The following is a 24,419-nucleotide window of genomic DNA, read 5'->3' as shown; positions in this document are numbered from 1 at the left end:
TCCCCAGAAAGAAAAGCTGTGAACTTATTTGCATTTATATTCCGAATACCACAGCAGCAGGTGATGCAAGGTTTCAAAAACTTGTTTGTATTGGATTAGATACAGGAAGCCAGGCTTAGGGTAAAAAAAAAAAAAAAAAAAAAAAGGGTGAGAAGTCACCGCTTATGACTGAAGGAAAATACCAAAGTTGGAGTAACTCCATGAAAGCCACACCTTGAAGCTGGTAGGTCTCCAAGTCAGGAAGGATAGGGTGGAAAGACTCTGGCAAGAGCTTGCCAGCACAGAGTAGTCTGATGTTGAGCTATAAGCCTATCTCTCCAGCTTTGTCTCAGAATCCAAGAGCAGCAATTCACTGAACACTTTGTGGACTTTGAGTCCCCCATCTCTAATAGCAAGAATATGTCTACAGTACCTTCAGAAAGAAAATTTAGTGTTTAGATAACTACCCAGTTGTTGAGATAGAACAGAATGACAACTGTTATTCATTCTTCACCAAGTGTTTCTAGTCTTTCAGCTAAAAGCTTGACCTTAAGTCTTACTTATTACCTCTTATATGTTATTAAGCCTTTTCAGCATTGTGGGAACAAGTTGAATTGGGTGCCCAGTCTTCACAGAAATACTGACAACAACAACAACAAAAAACCCCATACATGCTAGCACATCTAAAGACCCGAGACTCATCCAGGTCTATGAAGGCCACAACCTGAGGAGCGTTTCCTGCAAAATTGATATGAAACCTGTTATTGTACGGTACTGAGTTTTGCCAATAAGCGTTGCATGGCAGGAACATAGGAATACAAGGATCAGATTACTTACGTACACATTTCATGAACAAACCAATAAATGCCATACCTGTGTTTTGTGAGATTATCCGCATTGCAGAAAATTAGGTAATCATCTTCCTAATCTAGTCAAATGCTATTATGCTCCCTAATTGTGCCATTGTATGTACTGATGGTTTGTTCATACTTTGAATAATGTACATTGTTCTGGTCCCATCACCTCAAAAAGAATATGTTAGAACTGGGAAAGTTTCAGACAAGAGCAGCAAGGCTTGTCAAAGTACACAATTACTTCTCTACAAGGAAGAGGACTTTTCAGCCTGGGAAAGACAACATGGGGGGGTTAAAGTTGAAGTGTATGAAAACTTGAATGACAAAGAAAGCAGAGATAGGGATTGACTTTTCCTTGTTTCTTCCAAGGTGAAGCAGGGTCCATTGTATGAAGCTGTCGTGAGACTGGTACAAAACAAATTTAAGGAGGGTGGTTCTCAATGCAGTGGGTAGAGCAGACCGGTGCAACTCCCTGCCACAGAACATGCAGGTTTAAAAGCAAACAGGTGCTTGTAAAGATGCATTGTAGATCACAAAGCAGACTAGGCATGAGCACGCTCAGGAAATTCTCTGAGGTGAGTATAATCACAGCCTGAAATGTACTACGGAAATAGCACGTATGTTTGACCTGTTCTCACTCTTCCCCAGGCATCTGTCTGTGTATATCCACTCCCTAGAGATAAAGTTCTGGGCTTTGTGGATAATTTCTATAAACAGTTATGAATGTTCTTATGTCCCAGTGGGCTTGGAACATTGTTCTAAATTCTGCTTGTCTTGCTGAACCATCTCAAATCTTTTCTGTACACGTATTTTTCTTATGAACCTGAAGAACAGAAAAAAATTTACAAGATCTGACTTGTCTTTCCCTATTTGAAGTCAATCTATACTGCAGGTTTCTCAAAGTGTATATAACAGGCCTTTGAGAACATAGGGTGAGTTTTCTGTGCAGAACTGTCAGTTCTGTACATTCCGAAGATTATTGTAACACTTAAACGTTTGAGTTGAAAGAGCGCTGTAAAGACAGAGATGACATTTTAAGAAGTCTACCTAAATGATGCAGAGCTACTATCATCCGACACAATGTTTAGATAATTTAAAAATCTGAATTTAAAAAAAATTGCTGTGTAAATCCATATTTAGATACATATTACATATTTGCTAGGAATGTTGAGTAACTGCTGAGTTACTTTTAGCATGAAAAACTCAGTAGAAGAGTATCTAAAATAAAGGCTGCAAACCCAGTCTTCTTTTCTTCTTCTTCATTTTAGCTGCTATTTTATTTCCTGACCAGCCAGACCTGTCAGATATTCTCTCTCTATTCCACATCATGCCCATACATTTATTTTATATGCACATTTTTCATTCTTGTGCTCAGTCAACAAGAATTAAACACATTTTATCAAAAATGAAAAAGCTTTAAATCAAACACAAGAGGCAAAAAAAATTCTCCTCTTAGTCTTTCTCTTTAGTTCTCAGCAATTTCATCTTCCAAAACTATTTTTTTATTCATCCAGCACAAAGCACAATGTTCCTCATTTGTCTACATGTGTGAATCCACACATACATTTATGAAAATTAAAAGCAGTCCTACCAACAAAACAGAGTAGGAAAAAATGTTTCAGAAACCTAAAGATTCTTCTGCAAATAATTGTGGTCTCTGAATGAAAGCTTCTTTTTTCACCCATATCTAGGTGTTAGTGGTTTCCATGCCAACTTTCTGTCAGTTTTCTACTATTTCCAGTAGGCTTTGTTAATTAAAGCTTACATGTTATTATTCAAAGATTAGCTTTAGTATTTGCAGAACCCTAAAGCCTTCTTAACTGCTGTTATGCCAATAACATTGGAGAAGTGTTTCGAGTCAATTTTGACACAAATGTCACATCCCTTTTGATAAAAGCATAAAAAAAAGAAATAGCAATGACTACTTATGTAAACATACATTTGTTATCTTGCAGCCTCAGCAGCCTGTTCAAAACATAGCATGCTATCTTTCAAGCATATCAAGGGAAGAAAGACTTTGAAGACAATCATACAAGAGAAAGATGTGTCTGACAGCAATCCGAGCCATGGCAATCAAGACTAGAACTGCTGCAGTTTCTCTGGTTTGTAGTCAAAAGCCCATAGAGATCCTTTAAGTTTCACAAGGTCTCCCCTCCAGCCATAAAATCAGCTTTGATTCTCCCAGGCTCATAATAGGTTGGCTCATGGAAGTAGCTCAGTTTTCAAATCAAAGGAGAAAAAGAAATATACAGAAAAGAGATTCTGTACAAAATAATGGAGCATTCAGCATGGGAAAAGAATTATGAAACTTCATTTATTACATGACAAGACTTTTTTTTTCTCCCGTGCAGAAGGTGGCTGGAAGAGATTTGTTGCCATGGCATAAGGCATCTTAAGCTTGCATAGGTGGTGACTGAGGAAAGAGTTCTGCCATGGCAGAAAAGGGGAGATATTCAAGGAAGAACAATGCAAGCCAAGCATTCAAATTCTCAAGAGGGGCCCGACCTTACTCGTGTTTGGATGTATCTCTTGTCATGACAGACATGTCATTCTACAGTGGGAGATCCCAGAAAATTAAGCCATGTGAGGTTGGGGTTTAGGGTGGGTGGGTGGGTGTGTGTTTGTTCTGGGGTTTTGTGGCTTGTTTTTTTTTGTTTTTGTTTTCTTTTAGTTTGGTTTTTGTTTGGGTTTTGTTTTTTTTTTTAAAGCAGAACATTTGATGTGATGTGAAATTCAGATTGGCTTGAATAAAAACGTGACCCTGTAAAGCATTTAAAATTGGCAATCAGGCTGGGGTGAGCATTCAGGCAGCACAGCCTAGTGCCTGAAAAGGGAGAATCCAGTCAGCACTGACTGCACATATATAAATCCTGTGAAGATGGAAAAAAAAGGATGCTAGCAATTTTTTACAAGGCTTAGAACAGGGAAAACCTTGTACTGACCCCAAGCAAGGGGAACAGTAACATTTAGAGATTCAAACCTGAAAGGTCTAAATACTTTCTCTTATGTTTGGTGCTAGACTTCTCTCAGGAAGCATCAGGACACATGAACTGGAAGAAGGAATGAAAGTGCAGTTGGGAAAGCCTCAGATAGTGCCCAGCTGCACACATCTGTGACTACGCACACAGTTACATAGTGCCTCATATAGCCAAACCTCTCTTTGAAACAGAGCATGAAGGTCAAGCAATACAAAGCCAGACCAAAGAAAAGTGGAGAGTTTCAAGTTTTCTAAAACCCAAAACAACAGGAGTTTCAAAACCCTTCTAACCCCACACACTGCCATGGGGCAATCCTATTTGGTTGATGTGCATTACATTACGTGCACAATTAGAGGTACCAAGTTACTGCAAAGAGCTTGTCACACAAGAGTGACAGAACAGGTCCTCCAGTCAGATGCATCCGAGCAGGTCTTAGGGGCATACAAAGTGTGTGTTTACACTATTCAGTTCTTTAACTCCTGTACACTGGGAAATGAATAAGAAGACAGCATTAGCTAACCAAGCCAGCATCTTAATACATCAGAGCTAACTCAGTTCTTAGGGTGAAGGTCTGAAGAGGGATTTTATTACCTGGCTGGATTTGCACTTAAGCTGTTTCCAGGAAAAGTCGCTAACTTAGAGTGCAGTACCACAAGGATGTTTTTCAGTGCTTGCAGGACTTTCCCCATTCAGTCAGAAGACAACACAACTGTAGCAGCTTTGAAGGTCTTTCCTGTTACCTTTGTCATAGATGTTTTTCCATCTTTATCAGATAAGCTATCCATTATGTTCTGCCTCTTCTGTTGCTTCCATTGCCTTTTTATCCAAGCCAAGTATTGCACGCTTCTTTTCAAAACCTCAGAACACCCCTGTGCTATTATTTACATCTGGGAGGCTAAACAGAGACCAAGCTACTCATTTTCAGTGTCTCAGGAGTGAGTCACATGATTTGACTTTATACGTCAAGGTAGTTATCCTGTTAAGCAGAATGAACTCAATGTTCTATCCTTGAGCGCTACAAGGGGGAAAGAAATTGAACTGAACTCACTCACTGAAGCATCGTTTCTCCTCCTTACGATACCTAACTACTGTTGCAGACAACAGGCAGATGGTGATAGATTGCATCATTTGATTCTCTTCTGCTCTTAAGTGAGTCTGTTCATAGGTGAGCATTGCAGTGAGTTTTTGTGGCTTCTTCTGGATGTCACCAAATTCTGCTCCTTCCCCCTAGGGGAAATTCACTGTTCAGAGAACAGCAACAAAGGAAGACCCGCATCTTCTGCAGAGCTTCCTTTCAGTAAGATCCTGGCTATGAATATTTAAAATATTTCTGAAGCAAAGAAAAGGTTGCTGTTATAATCCATTGCTGATTTTGGTATCATTATACTGATTCTAAATGCCATGCAGTGAACTACTAATTGGGTATTGAGTTCCCATCTGCACTGTACATATCATGGGAATTCTGTTCCTTTCTGTAACAGGAAAAGGGATTTCTTTTAAAAGTCTGTTTCAGCTCATTATCCAACATGACATATAAATTGCATTATATGAGTGTCGTGGTTTAAGCCCAGCTGGCAACTAAGCACCACACAGCCGCTCGCTCACTCTCCCCCTGCCCCAGTGGGATGGGGGAGAGAACCGGAAAGGTAAAAGTGAGAAAGCTCATGGGTTGAGATAAGAACAGTTTAATAAGTGAAATGAAATAAAATAATAATAATAATTATAATAATAATAAAAAATTGTAATGAAAAGGAAAATAACAACAACAACAAACAAGAAAGGCAAGTGATGCAAATGAAAACAATTGCTCACCACCCTCCAACCAATGCCCAGCCCAAGCAGCGGTCCCCTGGCCAGCTCTCCCCCTGGTTTATATACTGAGCATGACATCATATGGTATGGAATATCCCTTTGGTCAGTTGGGGTCAGCTGTCCCAGCTGTGTCCCCTCCCAGCTTCTTGTGCACCCCCAGCATACTCGCTGGTGGGGCGGTGTGAGAAGCAGAAAAGGCCTTGACTCTGTGTAAGCCCAGCTCAGCAATAACTAAAACATCCCTGTGTATCAACACTGTTTTCAGCACAAAACCAAAATATGGCCCCATAGTAGCTACTATGAAGAAAATTAACTCTATCCCAGCCAAAACCAGCACAATGAGGTACTCAAAGAGGCATGGTGTCTTGATCTGGACAAGCAAATGACTAAAGACAGTTGCAGTGGAAGGCTGTAATCCTATTAGCATAACACTAGGAAAGGATACTACTCAGCTGGCTTTTCACAGTCATAGCAACTCTCTTTTCTCATTATTCTCCCCATTCCCACCTATGGATGGGCCTGTAGTAGGAGACAGACTTCAACTTGTAAAAATTTTTGGTTTTCTCCACTCTATACAAGGTGTATGCCAAGGTGTCATCTCTTGGCACCTCTATTTATTCATACTGATAAAACTATAAAATACTACTCCCATAAGCATCTCTCTTTTTTATAAGAAGCCAAAAAGGAGGTTAAAAAAAGAAAACCATCAAGCCTTTGCCAACCTGCCTCTTAGGAAACAAGAGACTGACCTCCCAAGAAGGCAAGGAATCAGCTTCCAGCATCTTGAAACACATAGCTCCTGCACCAAAGCTGCAGGACTGTTAAAAGGACAGAAAGCTCTAAAACACTAAGCACATTATTTTCATACAAGCAATAAACCTGAACAAAGTGGTCCTGCAGATGAACTTGCCTGGGTACTTGTAAAGCAAAGCAAGAGATTATGTTGTACCCCTTGGGAAGCAGTTTGCAATTCCTGCTGAGCAGCTCTTGAAGAACTCTCTGGCAAAAACAGGTAGTGAAGAAATGTTCGGTGATATCTGGAAAGAAATTAATCTATCTAGTCACTACAACAATGCAGTAAGAAAATGAAGGTAAATGGGTTTTACAACAATTCCTCATGTTCAATCATATTGTCCAAAGTTATTTTCTGTGCCTCTTTTTCTCCTGGGCTTTCATTGCTTACCAAAACTAAACCTAAAATAGTATCAGTTTTGTTGGTTTTTGTTGGACTTTGCAACATTCTGTCTTTAATGTGGGAGGTTGAACTTTAACATAATAGTACAATTCCCAGTTGTCGTTCTCTTTCTAAGGGTGGAAAGACATCTCCATTCCTTTTTAATCAGCCCAAATGGTCTAGAGCAAACTAACCCAGCAGAGGTTACTTCAGCATTCTCCCAAGTGATTTTTCTTTTTTCTTTTGCAGATTTTATTACCTGGTGCAAAACCATCTACTTTAACTGAAGATCAAATATCCTTCACATCTATTCCAGTCAAGACTGCTGCTTGACATTGTTTATGTTGTCCCTGTGATGCCCATTTCACTTCCCCCACTGCTAGCATAAATTTCTCTGTTTTGTTACTCAGTCCCCTGATGTTAACATTCAGTCATTTCCATTGCTTCACACCAGCTACGACCACACCAAAGAAGACTATGAGGACCAGTCAGCAAATACCTCCTTCTGCCTGACCAGTATAGGAAGAGCCCATTCCAGAGCATTTACATGATCTGATTTAGTAAAGTTATGGAAAAGTTTATTACTACACCTTATTCACTGGGGGACCAAAGTTCTCTTTTTCAAAACTACCAGAACACAAAAATGTGAGATTCTTCATTAGTCAGCTCAGAAGAGCAAACAGTCCCAATTCTTCCAATGACAGAAAGCGTTGCCATGGTGCTTTTATTTTACTGCCATGGTGATATGAATGTTATATATTTGGAAATCTTCAATGAAAAGAAGGCAGTGTTGGGTGAAATGTGAAGGTGCAGGTTCACATTTCAAACACTAATGGTGAGACACTGCCACATTGGAATTTACTACATAAAAAACTTCAATAAAATATTCTGAGAAGCATTTGTACTCCTACTGTGTGCAGCCAGAGTGGTAAGTTAGTCCCGCATATAACAGTAGAAATTATTTAGGGGAGAAGAGATGCATAATCAAAAGACAAGGAAGAAACAAAATTCTTCCCAAAGACATCTCTCAGCCCTGACAGCGAGTTGCCATGTGACCTGGGCTAAATCACAGCTTTCCTGCATAACAAGTATTTGGTTTTAAACAGTTTTGAGTGGACCATTTTACTCAAACAGAAAGCTGTAAGTAGGTCAGTCAAATATTTTCTGTTAAAACACTTTTTCAACTTAAATTTGGCTTTTAATAAATGTTGGGCAGGAGTAGGAAAGTGTAGGCTTTCTACAGAAAATATCTATTTTTTCCTCAAATTTGAAGTCTCTTTTCATAAGATGTTGTAGTTCAGGAACTTAATGTTGTACATTGTCTGAACTGGGCTCCTTGAACAGATTATATCTACCTATCCAGCAATTTTGCAACTTTTATTATGAGATCTATCCAGACAAAGCATAATCTTGTAGATTGGGAACATAAGACAACTGATCTACAATTTGCAAGAGTTTCTTTCAGCAGTGTTTTCAAATCAAATTATTTGTTACACAGGCAAAACTTTAGAAATGTTTACTCTCTATTTTTCAATAAAACCACTACATTTGGTAAATATAGACCAAATACCTTCATGTCCCAAAATATGAACTAAGCCTGAATACATAAGTATGCAATTCTTGCACACATTAAAGACAACCAACTTGGATAACAAAAAAATAACTTTGGTTGTGGTATGTTACCTTTTTGCAGAACTGTGCTTAAAGTTCATATAGAGAAAATATTTTCCCTACCTAGGTTTGCTTTGATTTCACAAGCTTCCTTGTGAATATATTGAAGTTTGCAGAACTGACATATGGAAAGGTCTCAGACCATATTACCACGTATTCTAAATATAATCAGTAATTATGTGTGATGTCATCTGAAACTAATTCAGTCCCCTTCACAGTGAGCCTACATTTTGAGCTCACATCATACTGGCCATGTGTGTTTCAATCTGTCCATATCTCCTGCACCCTTCTTCAAAGGCATACAGGTGCCTCAGTGTCACCTTCCGTGCCGTCCCTTCTGCACAGGGCACGCTGTCCAAGTCCATCTGCCAAGCTACCTTCTCTGTCAACGTTTGCTTTCCCTGCTGCCTGTAGGAACAAGGACAGTTAAAATACAACGTCAAATCCACAAGAGAAACATACACCTCCTGAGTTGACTATATGATCTTTCTTCTACTACTCATTACCTTCCTGTCTGTAACACACAAATCTGTTTTTTTATATTATTTTACATCAGAGAGTAGGCTTATTTGGGCCAGAATCCGCAGGCTAAATACTTGGCTTGCTTCTGACCACATGCACAGATTAGCTAGCACAAAACCAACTTAATGATGGTGGCACCACTCTTAGTTATTTCATTTGGTACTAATTCTGCTGGTATTAATAGCAGTTGATAGTATTTGACACTTTTAAAAAGCAATCTTCCTTATTAAGTAAATAAATATTGAGTGAGGAGCCTGGCTTTAGAGACTCATTTATTGTAAACCTTGGCCTTCCACTGGATGCTTTCGTTTTTCAAGCTAAATGAATTGCAAGTATTATCCCACTGTTAATATCTACACCACTAAATGCCAGCATCAACAGATTCCATTGACAAGCTGTGTTTGGGTTCCGCCCCGCCCGCAACCCCCCCCCCCCCATCAAATATGCCAGTGCTTTAAAAATGTTCTTAAGTAAATGGAATTACTCATTCAAAATAGAAGCACTATAAACTTCCCTCCATGTCACAGATAATTAATTCTGGGCATCTCATCTGTTATACCTTTGGGCATTTGCTGCAGATGCCACCTAAAATTCCAGAAAATGTGCTTTTCAGTCAAGAATCACAGCAAGCAGTCATGCCAGGAGCAGTAACAAGCTTGCTGACAGCTTCACAACTCTTACTTATCCAAAGCAGTCCTATGTTTTTTCAGCAGAGTTTTTTCTCTAAATACATTTCTCTTCCCACAAATAAGTGCTATAGAGAATATAGCCCTGATAAGCAAAACCTGTACCCTGTTTAACAACTTGTGTAAGCAATGCTACCTCATCTCTAAAGCTTTTCCCTCTCATTCTCAACAAATATTCTGCTGATATAAACCAACAGTAGTTTTATCCCAGCAGATGGATATCCCACCATCATTTTTTAGTTTTCTACCTCTTCCCATTCATAGAATCATTTAGGTTGGAAAAGACCTTTAAGATCATCAAGTCCAACCGTAAACCTAACACTGCTAAGTCCACCATTGAGGCAGGTAATAAATGGAGCATAAGAGCAGCTTTTTGCCACTTGTACATGGAAGGATAGTAAGTTTTAAAGTTTTTTGGCACAACCAGACAAGGCTGAGCTTGATTTAAAATAAATTCTATGTTACCCAGTCCAAGCTAACTCTTTCATGATAGTGGCTATACAAAGTACATAATTTTATGACATCACAATAATGATGTCATCACTACAGAAAACTGTAGTGATACTTATGACTTCTGTGATGCTGCATTCTGAAAACGCTCAGGTTAAAAACAAGCAACATGTATTTGCTATTATATATAAATTAACAGCTGTTTAGAGATGCCAACAAAGGTTAGGGTTCCATCCTGTTAGGTGCCCTTCACACACCAAGACACAGACTTTGCCCCACCCAAGTTACACTCTGCAGTTAAATGAGAGAAAGTTTTTGAGAAAGAACACATAGTTGTGATTCTATAAGGCAAGAAAAGTGACATATGTGATTACCGATTAAGGTTAGCATCATTAAACATGGATGATTAGGCACAATAAACTGTATCTGGGCACTAATACAATCAATGGAAGCAGCAGTTACCACTTTGGGAAATCCACCACCTTTTATTCACCTAAAAATGGATCTAGGTGCCTCTGAAAGAAACTGACTTTCTCAGTGTAGCAGACTGTGTCTGTGACTGAACCAGGGATGCTGCCCAGATTTTGTGCTTGTGACACAAGCACAAAGTCATTTCTGCTCCCTAGAGTATGTTTATTAGGTCTATTTGTGCTCAGACAAAAGCTCTTTAGCCTTCTACCAACAGCCCTTCAAACTCTACTGCCTTGCTGTTCACAACTTCTATTCAGCATGAATGGATGGAAAATATATGGATTTAGATTTTAAAGTGTTGGCAGAAAACAAATCCATATTTGTTACTCTAGTCCCTTCTGGAATACATTGGAAGGAACTTAATTTATCTGCCACCTCTAAATCCTATCCTGGAGACTGCTGCAGTAGCCAAGAATGCTTAAAAGAGGTCCCCTGTCAAGATACCAGTTTTGTTAGCCAGTGACTCATTATCATGAATGATATGTGCATCATTATGTTACATTTCAAGTCTGATAAAAAAAATTCATTATCTCAAGTTATTAAAATATTTAAAAGGAAGCACACATGGAACACATATTGAGGAACAGCATTTAGCAACTACATTTAAGCCAAGGTGTTAACATCAAAGCATCATACTACTATGAATGTAAATAGCTTTAATTATCAATATTAAGTATTATTTTGTTAAACATGAAAAGTTTGATTTGTAGAATACACATATCTGTACAAGCTACACTGTAAGCTGAAATTGGCTTCAGTCATCAACAAGGCTGTGAAGGCTTCATGTCAACCCTAGCTGTCCTGATTGCTGAAAGCACAGGCAGACACAAAACGTAGCCTTGGCATCCTTGCTAGGGGCCTGGCAGAAGAGATCTTTGGCTAGTGGTTATTTTTCTACTTCTTGTTGCTAGCTTTCTTCTCAAGAACACAACAAACAGTCAGAATGATAATGGCTTGGCTGCCTAAAAATGGCAAATTTGTGGAAAGAAATAGGAAAGCAAGATCAAAGAAAAAAAATGAAGCAGAGGCACTCGGGTTACCAAAGTGGTCATCTGTAATATCAATGTCGTCACATGTGGGAACATAGCTCCATGTTTGGAGAGAATCCAGTCACCGCAAATGTGAAAACATTTCAAAATGTTTGAAGATTGACAATGCATTTGATAGAGCAGAATGTGGCCAAGAGTCAGGAAGCATAGGAAGAAGGGAATGGTCACATATTTGCAGAACTTATTTCATGAAAAAGACTTGCTGTTAGTTCACAACTCAAGAAAGCAGCAGAGAACATGAGATGCAGTAGAACAGACACTGGGAACTGTTGAAAATGTTAATAAATTTACCTTGAATGTGCAGAAGTGACAGTGAAGATCTGCCTTTCACAACTTGCACGTTAACAAAGTCAAACACAGGTATGATTCCATGACTACTTACAGCAATACCTGAGAGAGTACTGGCCCTCTCCAGGAACAGACTTGTTAATGGAAAAACTGGTGAAAAACTCCTCTACCAGTCTGTGTGAGGAACCTAATTCCTCAAAAACAAGACATACAAAAAAACCCAATCCCCCCCCAAAAAAAACCCTAAACCACCACGTGTGAGTGTAAAAAACCAAATTTCAGACAAGTCTGGACTGAACAAAAAAACAACCTAGGAATAGAAATGCATACCAGGCAGAAGATACCACACTAAAGACAATAAAAAACAGATCCATGAAGACATAGGCAATCCTTTACTATTAAGAAATTTTAGAGAGTCTAAATATTGCCAGTCTCTAAAACAATTGAAATCATTCAAAACAAAGTGAAGCAGCAGCAGAAAGGAAATCAGAAGACTCTTGAAAAAGAGTATCTAGACCAGTTCTCTAATACGTCATTTTTTATGTTATGGGTAAGAATATTGGAGACCTAGTAGAGTATTCTTACAGAAGCTGGTCAAAACTATTTTAGTAATAATGTTTATAATGGTATGCAATTAGTCATGAAGTCAAGGGTACACACAATATATAGGCACAAAACACAGCATACTGTCTATGGAACAAAATGCCAGATGGAGAGATTGTTAGGATTCAGGACTTGCTTTAAAGACTCATCTTGGCAACCCTGAACAAGACTGGCAAGAAGGAAGCACAGAAGGAAGTCCATTATTATACTAGTTTATTAGAGACTTTTAACATTAATGCTTGAGACTTCTCAGAAGAGACTTACAAGAATATCAAGGGGAAAGGAAAAAGGCACACTTTATTGCAGCTGAAGGATTTTTCAGTAAAAGGCAGAAAGAAGTAGAACAGGATGGTGTTACCACCAATGAGATGAAAAGGAGCTGACAAACATTTGAGCCAAAGTGGCAAAAATTTAGGGAGAGCCTGAGGAATCATTGCTTAAATTTTATATTAAGCTTGGAAGGAAATCCTACAGCTTGTTGAGGGACACAGAGCTTGGCACAATCAAACCAGGATCAGTTTCCACAATTACTGAACCCACAAAAGTCTCCAGTACAGCTCTGTAATAGTACTCCCCTGCCTCAGCTTACCGCTACAGCTGTCCAGGCATACAACACTCATAGGAAATCTTAGCAGAGTGCTTTTTTTGGGAGCCATAGAAAAGAACTTAGAAGAGACCTAGAAGTTCCCCCCTTTTTTATTTATTTGTTTATTTTTGTTGTTTTGGATTCAGGTTTAGTGAGAAGAGCAATAGGCAGAAAGCAAGTTTCAAGGAAACAGCCTGAAATGTGGAGAAAATACGACACAGCTTCCAAAGAAACTGTATCAACAACCTTTCCGTTTCATATATTTGGATGAATTTCACTGAGAACTGGAGCAGAAAGGCATTCTTCAAAAGCCTTTACCCGAATCTCTCCAAATTTGGTCAAAAGGGATCTTTAAGTAGATCATGTTTTTTTTTAAAAAAAAAAAGGGGGGGAAAGAGGAAAAAAAAAGAAGCAGAAACTCAATTACCACCACACATTTCAAAGTTAGATATCTAAGCTGCATGCTTAGTTTCTCATATTGCAGCACAGTGGTATTTACACTAATAAAGCCAGAATCAACAGTTGTTGTTGTGGGTTTTTTTCCTTCTCTTCCTTCCTCCCCTAGAAAAAGGGACTGGTCAAGGCTACATTGGCCAAAGTCTGAAATACATTGTAAATCAATTCTCCAAAGGCAGGAAGAAAGGGATGAGGGGCACTGGAGAAAATGAAGCAGTCATTTCAAAATAAAACCAATGAGAGGACACTGAAGTGCAGCCAGAATTGCCACATGCCGTTGTAAACAGAGACTGTGCGAACAGCTCCATCACTGGAGTCGCAAGCAGATGCTCGTGTCAGAGGAGCGCTCTGCACGGACAGGTCACAGGAGGCCACGCTGCTCTCCAGAGGGAGCAGTCGATGGCGTAGATCTAAGACAGTTCAGCACAGCAGGATCATTTCACTATGGGACAAAGATTCAGAATATAGCTATGTTGTCTTATCTAGCAAGTTTTATTTCTGGCTGACAGAGCTGGCCTTTAGGGTCTCCAAAGACGCAAGTCCCAGGCTTCTTTGATTTGCAAAACTTTAAACACTTGCGCTGATCCCAGCTTGCTTAAAAAATAAGCATGTTTCTATCCCTGGTCTATCCTCTTATCTTTCAAAATAATCTTGACAACATATACTGACCGATAGAGTTGAAAGTGTCATAAATGTTTTTTTACAATCAAGTTATTTTCAGTCTGGACAAACAACTACTCAGAGCTGACCTCAGAGATCTCTCTCAAGTTTTTTAAAGGATCTCTGTTCATTTCAGCTGTGAAGAATAGCACTGCCCTGGCTACCAGGGCCAACTGCAATTGCTCACAGCTGTAACAACTCTAGTGCGCAAGCAGTGTGATGGCAAACCACTAATTCCAGGCCAGGGCTGTGGCCTGAAAGCTGGGTAGAGGGGGGACCTTGCAGCAGTCTCGTTCCTCTGAAGAAAGTACTAAAAACTTAACTAGGCCCAGCAGGAGCCAAAGAAAAGAAAGCACTGAACACAACCCACAATCCTGTTGCTGCTACTTCTTTCCCCCATCTCCAAATCATGGGCAAACTCCTCAGACTCTACAGACAACAGCACTCCTGTCCAGAGCCTGTGACCAGGGTATCCCCAAGGAGTCTGCATGGTCAGCCTCGCTGAAACTCAGAAACAACTTCTGTTTAAAATTGTGGATGATGGTAGAGGCGAAAAGAAAAATCATCTCTACCAAAAGCTCCTCTATCTCATCAGCTCTTCTGCTATTCAGCATTCAAACACTGGCATTGCTGCTTCTCAGAGTCCCAGTCTCAGTCCTTTGCAGCCAGGACTACTGTGGGAAGCAACGAGTAAGAGGATTATTTCTGAGGCTGCTAATGAAAAAAAAACAACCTTCAATCAAATGCTCTAATGAACTGGAGAGTAAAGCATACACAAAGGAGCCCATAAAGCGAATGACTGGATGTCCAGCAAATGCTTTGATTTTCCACTTTTCAAAGCTGAGCACACACAGTATGAGAGCTTTAAAAATTCACCCTGATCCAGGTTTTCTGGATCTACCTAAATTCAGACACAGTTTTTTGAAGTCAGTCATCAGAACATTAAATGTTATTGCCTCCTCCTTGTCTCTGAATGTTAAAACCATCTACATTAGAAGATTTAGGTGCAACACAGGATATTTTTTTTTTGGGTGCAATACCACCTTGCTTTTACAGGGGTGTGCCATATAAAGCAGTTATGCCTTTCAGCACCAGCACCTGTACCGAGGGGACTGGTCATGCATGAAATGGCACAAATTACTAGAAGATCTAAAAACCACCTCAGACAGGTGTTTTTCTACAGGATGGTAGATATATCTTCCTCAATAATATCTTGCAGCTATTGCAGCTGTAGGATTCTTCCACAGAATCATTTTGCTAACACATCAAACCCCTTCAGTTTACTTCTGAACACTAGGACAGTAAAAACAATCTTCTGAATCAACCAGCCCACCCACATCCCACCGATGCAGAGGACTTAACTCACTTCAAGTAGCAAATCATTTGTTCTGTAACTTAAACGCCACACTTGCATTGTTTACAGTAAATCAGTTTTAATGTTTACCTATTTGACATGTCCACTGTCATTACATTATGCCTAGATTCTGTTATCTACAGTGACAGTCTACCACAGCTCTTCTCTTCTGTAGCTACTATTATTATTTCATTTGCAATACGGCAGCACCAAAGAGCTACTGTAATAGGAGCACATTATGCCAGACCCCGTACAAAGAACAATCAAAATGGTCTCTGTCCCAAAGATCTTCCAGGTTCAAGTAGCTTGCCCAATCTTCTCTTTGGGCTTAATCTCTGTCATTGATGAATCTCATTTACTTTATCCTTTTCAGATACCCAAATTTTTGTCTGTCTTCTGCTATAGTTTAACTTTTGTCAAGAAGTGTACCTTTTGTGAATTGACCATATATAGGCCCTGTGTCCCCTTTCTGCAAAACTCTTCGAAATATATAAAATTAAGTTCTCTATCTATGTGGCTGAAGAGGATGAGACTGGAGGTCTCTTTAGCTCAGTAATTTGTAACAGCAATCAAAGTGAGTGCCTCAGGAAGAATGGAAACCCTTCACCAAATAAAGCCTGATTACAATTTCACTGGACAAGTATTTCCAGTGCATTAAGCATCTAGTAGCAACCTTCCAACCCTGTGCAGCCATCTTACTGTAGTTCTTCATTCTTGATACATAATACATAATATAATGCAATACTTCATCAAATGTCTTTCCAAGAACAGAAATACTCCTTTTTCCTTTGAATTCTTACACACACAAAAAAACTGAAATAAAGTAACAATAGCATGAACACTCTTAACTCAGTCCAGTATAATAATATTTGACTATTATCTTCCAGTTTGTACACATACTGTCTCCCTAATCAGTCAGAGATCCAATCAGATATTCAACCAAAACTCTTACCTGCTCTTTTACATAGAATTCCCCAAGTTTCTCCTCTGGACAGCTAAAATTTATCTTGCCTCATCATTTTAAATCTAACTGCTAATGGTTTTCATCATTCCCCAGATATTATCCTTAATTTTGTACTTCTCAGTGAATGCCAATTGATACTATCTTTTGCATACTTTCACAGTACCCTCAGGAAGGAGCAGAGAGGACCCAAATCTGTATTTTATTTTATTTTTTTTTTTACAAATTGTAATTGATATAAAAGAAAATCAGTAACTACCATTGTTAGGTATTCATGCAACATAAAGAGAAAATGAAATAACGGACTTACCTACATAACTATAATGAAAAGCTGCACATAAGAATTAGTTTCAGTCTTAAACGCATGCCACCTCTTTGGTACAATTTCTTCTCACAATTTCACATTCCTCATTATAAAAAAAGAATAAAAAATCTTTCTTTCCTCTCTTCCTGCAGTTTACAAGTGATGTGCAATCACCGCTATATATTGTCTGCACCCAAAAGTGTTTAGATATGTAATCTAGACCACTTTCAAAAACTTTAAGGACTATTACCTGCTCTGGAGAAACTGTGATGCTTTGAGGTGTCTACATGCATCACTGTTCATTCACATCAGGACTCAGACTGGGGTCTTCTGACGTCAGTATCCATTCTGCTACTCATACAATAAAATCAGCCTCACATCTTTCTAGAGGGCAGCATAAAGACTGGAATTAGACTACATGGCTTATATGGGGTCAGTATGGAGTCCCAGCAGGAAAGTTCCCATAATATCAGGAGGAAGAACAGATTATAGATTCAATCCAGAAAACATATCTGAAGATTCACAATTACTGTAAGGTAAATAAAATTTTCTTCTTTTTCCAGTGACTGCCTTCACAGATTCCACTCTTCATGAACAATTGATCAATCCTTTGTATGTTACAGAACAGGCACAAGGAGTCACACCTGAACAGAGACTGCTGGATAACACCCCTAAAACCAGCATACTATCAGGAAGCCCACGACTGGGTACAGTTGCAGTTAAATGTGAACATCAAGCTTCCTGGGTCACTCTAGAGGATTTTGGTCTATCTGAAGTATTACATTCTCCACATAGAAAATGCTTCATAGAAAAGAGTCTGGCCAATTCCGAACATGGCAAGATTTTTTTTCCCAGCTACACAATAACAGTTTCTGATTGAATTTCTGAAGTACTTGGACCACCTCTTTGTAAATATTTAATTGCTACCATCTACCCCTAGCCCAGCAGAGCTTGCAAAAATTCATCACACAATTTAAGAGTTTCTCTTCCTGGGTTAGTATGAGGTTAAGTAAAGAAAACTGGGATTTCTTACCTTTACCCTATGTTTTTTCTGTATGATGATTTGTATGGCCATAGTAAGAAACTCTGGAAGAAGGCTAAGAATGCAGTAGTTTATTTTGCATAATATTACTGCCTAGTGAACTTTGATGAAGATGTTAAAAAAAAAAAAGCACATGCTGTTTCAGGAGGAACAAAGTACTCATTACTATCAAGGTCTGCAGACAAGACTAGTTCTGAAGTGCTCAGGTAGGAAAAAAAGTTGGCTTTATAGGTAAACTTCAATGAACCTTTGAAATAGAACAGGTCTCTTACTGGACCTTCAGTCAAGCAAAAACTAATTTGCCATAAATATAGATCAAGGGACCAGACACAGGATTTTCTCATTGTTCTGAAAGACAATATCTAGTAAGGTACATGAAGCTATCAATTAGTTTGCAATTGCCAGCAGAGCAAAACACCAGGACTATCTGTCTCATGACAGAGAAATCTCATCCTTACTTTCTTAGGATTCTCAGAATTAAACATGTACAACTGTCATGATGTCCAAAAGAAAAGGAAGCCATCTCCCACACAACACACAGGGTCATAACTCCTATTTGAAGTGGTGCTGTTCCAGGGAATGCTCTTTTTTCAAGAGACCCTTGACGACTAAGTCTTCAAGACTGTCTGAAAATTTCCTACTAATTAAAAGAAACATGTATAGGTACTGAAATATCTTGGGGCAGAACGAAAAAGTAAGTGATCCTGACAAAGCAAGAGGTTGTCTTCTCACCACTTGGTTATTATTACTTGTATTAGTATGGTATTATCCACCTCTATGACTAATTAATTAATCCATGAGGAAGGCAGAAGAAAACTTTGTATACCAGACATGGGCTTCGGGGTTCTAAGATATACTTAGGCACAAGCAAGCTTTCCAAGTGGTTTGGAGATCCTGCATGAGACGGTAATTGAGACGAATTTTCTGTCTAGAGTCCTGAGTCACTAAAGAAGGTTAACTGACTACATCAGAACAGTAAAGCAGACATCTCACATCTTTCAGATCCATAAACCATAACAAGGATGAAATGTAGGGAACATAGCTAAAGTCATCATTCAAAATTTGAAACAGTAAATAGTGTAAAACACTAGAGATCAAGTATGTGCCTCCAGTCCCTTTGCTTCTTTGAAAACATCAGGAATAAAAGACAAACCTCAGAACTTTAAAAGCACCTCCATCAGCAAGTCCAAACACAGATGATGACTAGCCTGCTCCTGTGAAAATAATCTTAAAAAGAAAAACAAGAAAAAAAAAAAGAAAAAAGAGAGAAAACAGCCAAAGGGTTTGCAAGGATACTAAGCTGTGTAGATTTATCTGACCTAATATATTTATGAAAGCAAAGATCAATAGATCTGACAGAATTTCATGATGAAGTCTTTCTCAGATCTCAAAGACAGTAGAATGGAAAAATAGTGCAAAATGTTCCTAGTGTCTTCAACAAACGTACTACCTGTGGGAAGCCTCATCCAAAGCATAGGGTGTGTTTTCTGGTTCTACCATGTTAAATCTGTGAATCTTAGCAGCTGGTGATAGAATAGTATCACGCTAAAATATGCTTCTTGTCACAAATTTTCTGTTGTTTTGGTTTTCTAAGGAACGATGACACAGAAGCCCTGCAGAACTTGCCTGAGGGCATGTTATGATGTGGAAAGTATCATATACACCACTGATGAAGACAATCTCAGACAGATATCCTCAACTGTTACATGGATCACTCAGAGGATTTCAGAAAGCTAAAATCATGATGGCATCCATACAAGTCATTGAATATGTTGGAGCGCCAACTACATTTAAGTGTAACCTAGAGACATATAATGCAGAGAGATAACTTGTTTGGAGCTGTAGCTAGTTTAGCAATCTTTAACGAGTTACATAGGTAGATTTTCTAACAAAAATGATATCACATAATCCATCATTACCATTTAAAAAAATGCAGGATAAACACTTTCATACAAAATGCTTCAAGGATGTATTTTCCCCACAGAATGCATTAAGGGTGGATCTCCTACTCGATTCCCTCAAGCACTGCAGTCAGGCACAGGAGCAAAAAAACATGTCAAAAAGCTTTTGCAGGAGCTTGATACCTTCCGTCTGCTTTTTTTGGACATAGCCAAAGTCTATACAGGTGTATGCCAGATGGGCATGGTTACACTGCTTGTGTTGACAAGTGCAATATTTCCAAAAGTTTTCCTGTTTTTCTTGGACAGCCTTCTAGAGAATGCCTAAGACTTCTGCCATGTACTTCATTAAATCCTGGAAAATTTTAAACTTGTCTGTAGAAGCCAGGAGAAGATGAGACTATTGCAGCTGGGACTGGATGTTGTTCTGCTGGAGTTTGAGGTTTTTCCCCATTCTGTCAGATAGCTCGCATTGGAGAAACCAAGTTGTATGAGAAAATTTAATGCACCCTTTGAAACTGAAGAGCTGTTCTTTGCAAACAGTGGGCAATGCTGGCTTTGTGGGCTAACAGTAAGCAGTGTAGCTGAGGAGTGAGAGGAGAGGGCAGCTCAGCCAGGACCATTGACTCAATGAACTGCATGGGGGAATACACAATAGATGGAGCAAGTTCCCATGGAGTCCTTGTTGCAACTTCTGGGCTCTTTTCTGGAAATTGAGCTGCAAGGAGAGAACAATCTGGCAAAAGGAAAGCAGAAAGGTACACCCACAAGCAGGAGAGGAGTAATTCTTTTTGTGACGTGTTAGGATCACCAGCCTGAAGTCAATTCTTCAGGCACTTACAACCAACATAGTACTATTCAAAAGCCCTTGTGTCCTGGTTCTGCACCACCTTGATGGTTTTTTTCTAGGTATTTCCAGACACTTAAATGAAGTGCAAGATATTAATTCAATATTCCTTATCCTTCTTGGTCTAGGTTTGGTGACAGATTTCCCAAGTAACATGCAATCCAGCCTTCACAGGTGGCTCAGTTTCCCAAACATCTAGCACAGTTTGGGAGATTTTTCTCTGTCATACTCTGTAATAAAGTTATGGTCTCCCCTTTGCCAGCCTATCTGCAGCTTCTACAAACATTTATTTCTTAGAAGAGGCCATACCTTGGCAAAGGATCATGTCCTCTCCATTGCCTCCGAAAAAAAAAAAGCAGTCATTTATGCTTTTCTAAGTTTCTCCAGAAATGCTAACTTGAATATGCCACCACAAATTCAGTCATGAATTAATATATAGTTTCAGAATTAAGGCAACTGTTTGAGTTCAAATGACTCTAGTTATATAAAAATAGGCATAGAGGCAGACAATTTGAATAACAAATATAACCCCAGAGCACTGGCATTAAGATTGATTTACTACAGAGGAAAGATCATATGAAGGAAGGCACCATATGTGCTGTCTTGGACATCAACACAGGGAACCTAAAAAAGAGCTTATTCCCTTTAGCAAGAAATTAGTCTATACTTGTAATAAACTTTCTGTCTCTTTCCATACACTGGCAAAAACAATATACAATTCTTTATACCCCAAACTGGCATTGACACAGATGTAAGAGGAGCCTCATTTGCCTGTACTTATCAGTCATAACTAAAGAGAACTGAGGCCTCACTGACAGAAAGACTAACCTGCAAACTGAGGTTATTCAAAAAATAATAAGTCAAGGCACTGAGAGTGTTCACAGATGAGCAGCATTGTATGCTATACATGAAACGTGGTTTTTCAAACCACAGAGAGAAAGCTTCTACTTACATATTTAATCTTCAGTTCCTAGGATATCAGAAATGCATAGAATTGAATTTAGTTCTCATTAGAGTTTTGTGCATATTTTTTAAAAAAAATGCCAAGAATCACTGTAAATTTAGATTATTATGTGTTCACTGACTTTAAAATCCCGTGTATCAGATATTACTCTCCATAAAGAAGTATCCACCATGTTTATCCATATTGAGCCTTTCTTCTAGAGTCCTGGAGAGTAGCAGTATTTTTCCCCTTTCTGAATAGTACCCCTGGAGGGATTCTAGGTTCCCTGGTCTTTTTTGTATAATTTGGCAATTACTCAATTTCTTAAGTATTCAAGCAGACACTCTTTCTCAACACAGGGTCCAATGTTTTCCACCCTCTTCTCTTTATAGCTTCTGCAAACCTAAGGGGTTGTTGACAGTTGCTGAATCCCTGTATTTCTCAGGAATTTGTTGTAGCATTGCAAAGTGCTTAGATCTCCTTCTGCACTTTTAGAAGACCTACAACTTTCAAATACATTTATTAAAATGGAACACTGAAGATCAGTGATTCACTTTAAACTGCAGATTTCCCAAAAACAAATCTTAAGCTGCCAAATGCAACCCTGCCTTAGCCAGCTTCTGATGTTTTCATGAGGATATGACTGCCAAGATATGTAAATTGAGTCACTTTTTTCTTTCTTTGTCTTCTAAACTAGAGTCCAGATTCCGATTTCTCATTAAATTTATTTGTAGGGGTCTCCCCTCCCCACCCAAAAAAAATTATGACCACCTCCCTCTTCTTTGGATGGTTTTTTGTGTTTATTTGTTCCTGACTGAACTGTCACATCAAAGAGCTACATAATCTACATGCAATTATTCTAGTATATTGTTATCAAATCATGTAATGACTCAGTATGTATATCTACAAGTTTTCTCATAATGAAGTCTACAACGCTGTTTACTGGAGGTGAAAGAATGCATTCAAGTTTGATGCTAGCACCTACAATGGATCAATTGTTCAAGTTGATAATTAAGAATAGCATCAGACCTTTGTGCTATTTTTCTTGGCACATCACACTTTACAACATTCCTCAGTTGATTGTGGTGGAAGCTTCTAAATAAAACCTATGAGCATATGACTGGCTTTCCTCTCCCTTCCATTTGATGGCCGCTTTGATGCTTGTACAGGGAGTCTTACAGAGGAAATCTGGGCAATTTACGATCTTCCAGGCTGAGACTTACTTCACCTTCATAACTTTCATTGATAAGGTCTTTTGCAGATTCTTCTCAGGAAAGCTGCATAACATCGCACCAGTACATGTCATGGTTTTCTTTGAAATGTAGGTGGTAGCGCATATTTATCTTCAGACTTTTCTGGGTCCCGTGTTTCAGTTGTCAGTAATTTTCTCACTTACCTTGTCCTCATGTGCTTCTATCCTTCTTTACAACTACCTGGTCTTCAGCTGCAGTTTTCTCACATTTTTAAGTTGTTTTTCTCTTTTCATGATGTTAGACTACCACTTTCTTTGTCAGTGTCCTGGAGAAACAGTACACGCGTAGCATCAGCTGAATGCATTGCTTCTCATTGTTTGTCATTCTTTCTCTGCACCTAAACATTTTCTTGCTTACCCTTGGCAAATATTCCAACTCATGTAGACTTTGCAGGGAGGATTTGTCTGGAGGTATGTCAGCATCTTCCTATCACTGTCTTCACCAGCACCTTCAGGTTCAGTGCTGTTTTATTCATGTCCTTCCTCCTAGCTCATCTTTCACAGTTAATTATTATAGCTGTACAAACTCATAACAACGTTACTGGAAAAGCACAACACACTAGACACCCAGCAAGTGACTTTGCCTCACAGCAACAGCTGGTATGGATGAACTCAGAGGTAATTGGACAATTCTGCCCTTATACCCTCAGGCAGGGTAGAAACCCCGAAGGCTTAGGCAGCTCATACACTGAAGGTACCTGCCCTCCAAATCATTCCCTTAGAATTCATTTGACTTTAACTCAAAGAAAGCTCAAATCCTACCATTCCTTTTGTAGTTTCCACCTCCTCTCCAAGAGAAGAGCATTTTTTCCCCTCCCCTCTTATCCACATTAAGATCCATGCCCAAGATTTTTCCCTCCTGTTAAGAGATTTTTTTCTAATACCATTTTTATTGAAGTTGACTGGGTAGAATTACTCTTACCTCTTCCACAGGTCATTTGCAAAGCAAATCTAACCAATATATTGATAAACTATATACATTGACCTTAGATATTATCTACCTGTAAAATTTTAAGATACCTGCAAATAATGTGCTTGCACTTTTTAATTAACAAAATAGGCTAGCTATCAATTTTTTATATTTATGGCATATTCATTTTATACTTTGTAACTCTCATGACAAAATGAACACATCTGGTACTTTTTTCGTTGTCTCAGATAGAATATCTGACTTGAGATGACAGAGAACTTTTTGAGCTTTGGCATCTTCAGGTAGTTTGTACAATGTCCAGGTGTGGCTTAGTGCCTTTTCCTCCTTTTCCAAAAGCTCTTTTCAGAAGCACATAACATTTTCAGAGCACAAAAGAGACGTGGGAAGCTAAAGCCTGTTTTCAGAAGTGTATGGATCATTTAGAGACTGCTAAAAGACAGCAGCTCTCATTCACCTAAATAGCTTAGGCACATTTACAATGCTCCTGTACTAAATACCTCGTGCCAGACAAAGGTTTTATCCGTGTCAAGTTGTAATTGCCTGTTGCTTTATGAATGTCACCATAATTATAACTTTCACTCTGCATTTTAACTGCCACAGTGGATTGAGATACCCAGTTTCAGTTGAAAACTGATTGATGTTTGACAA

Source organism: Gavia stellata, chromosome 4 (assembly GCF_030936135.1).
Source record: "Gavia stellata isolate bGavSte3 chromosome 4, bGavSte3.hap2, whole genome shotgun sequence".
In the NCBI taxonomy this organism is placed as follows: Eukaryota; Metazoa; Chordata; class Aves; order Gaviiformes; family Gaviidae; genus Gavia; species Gavia stellata.
This window is presented reverse-complemented; position numbering follows the sequence as displayed.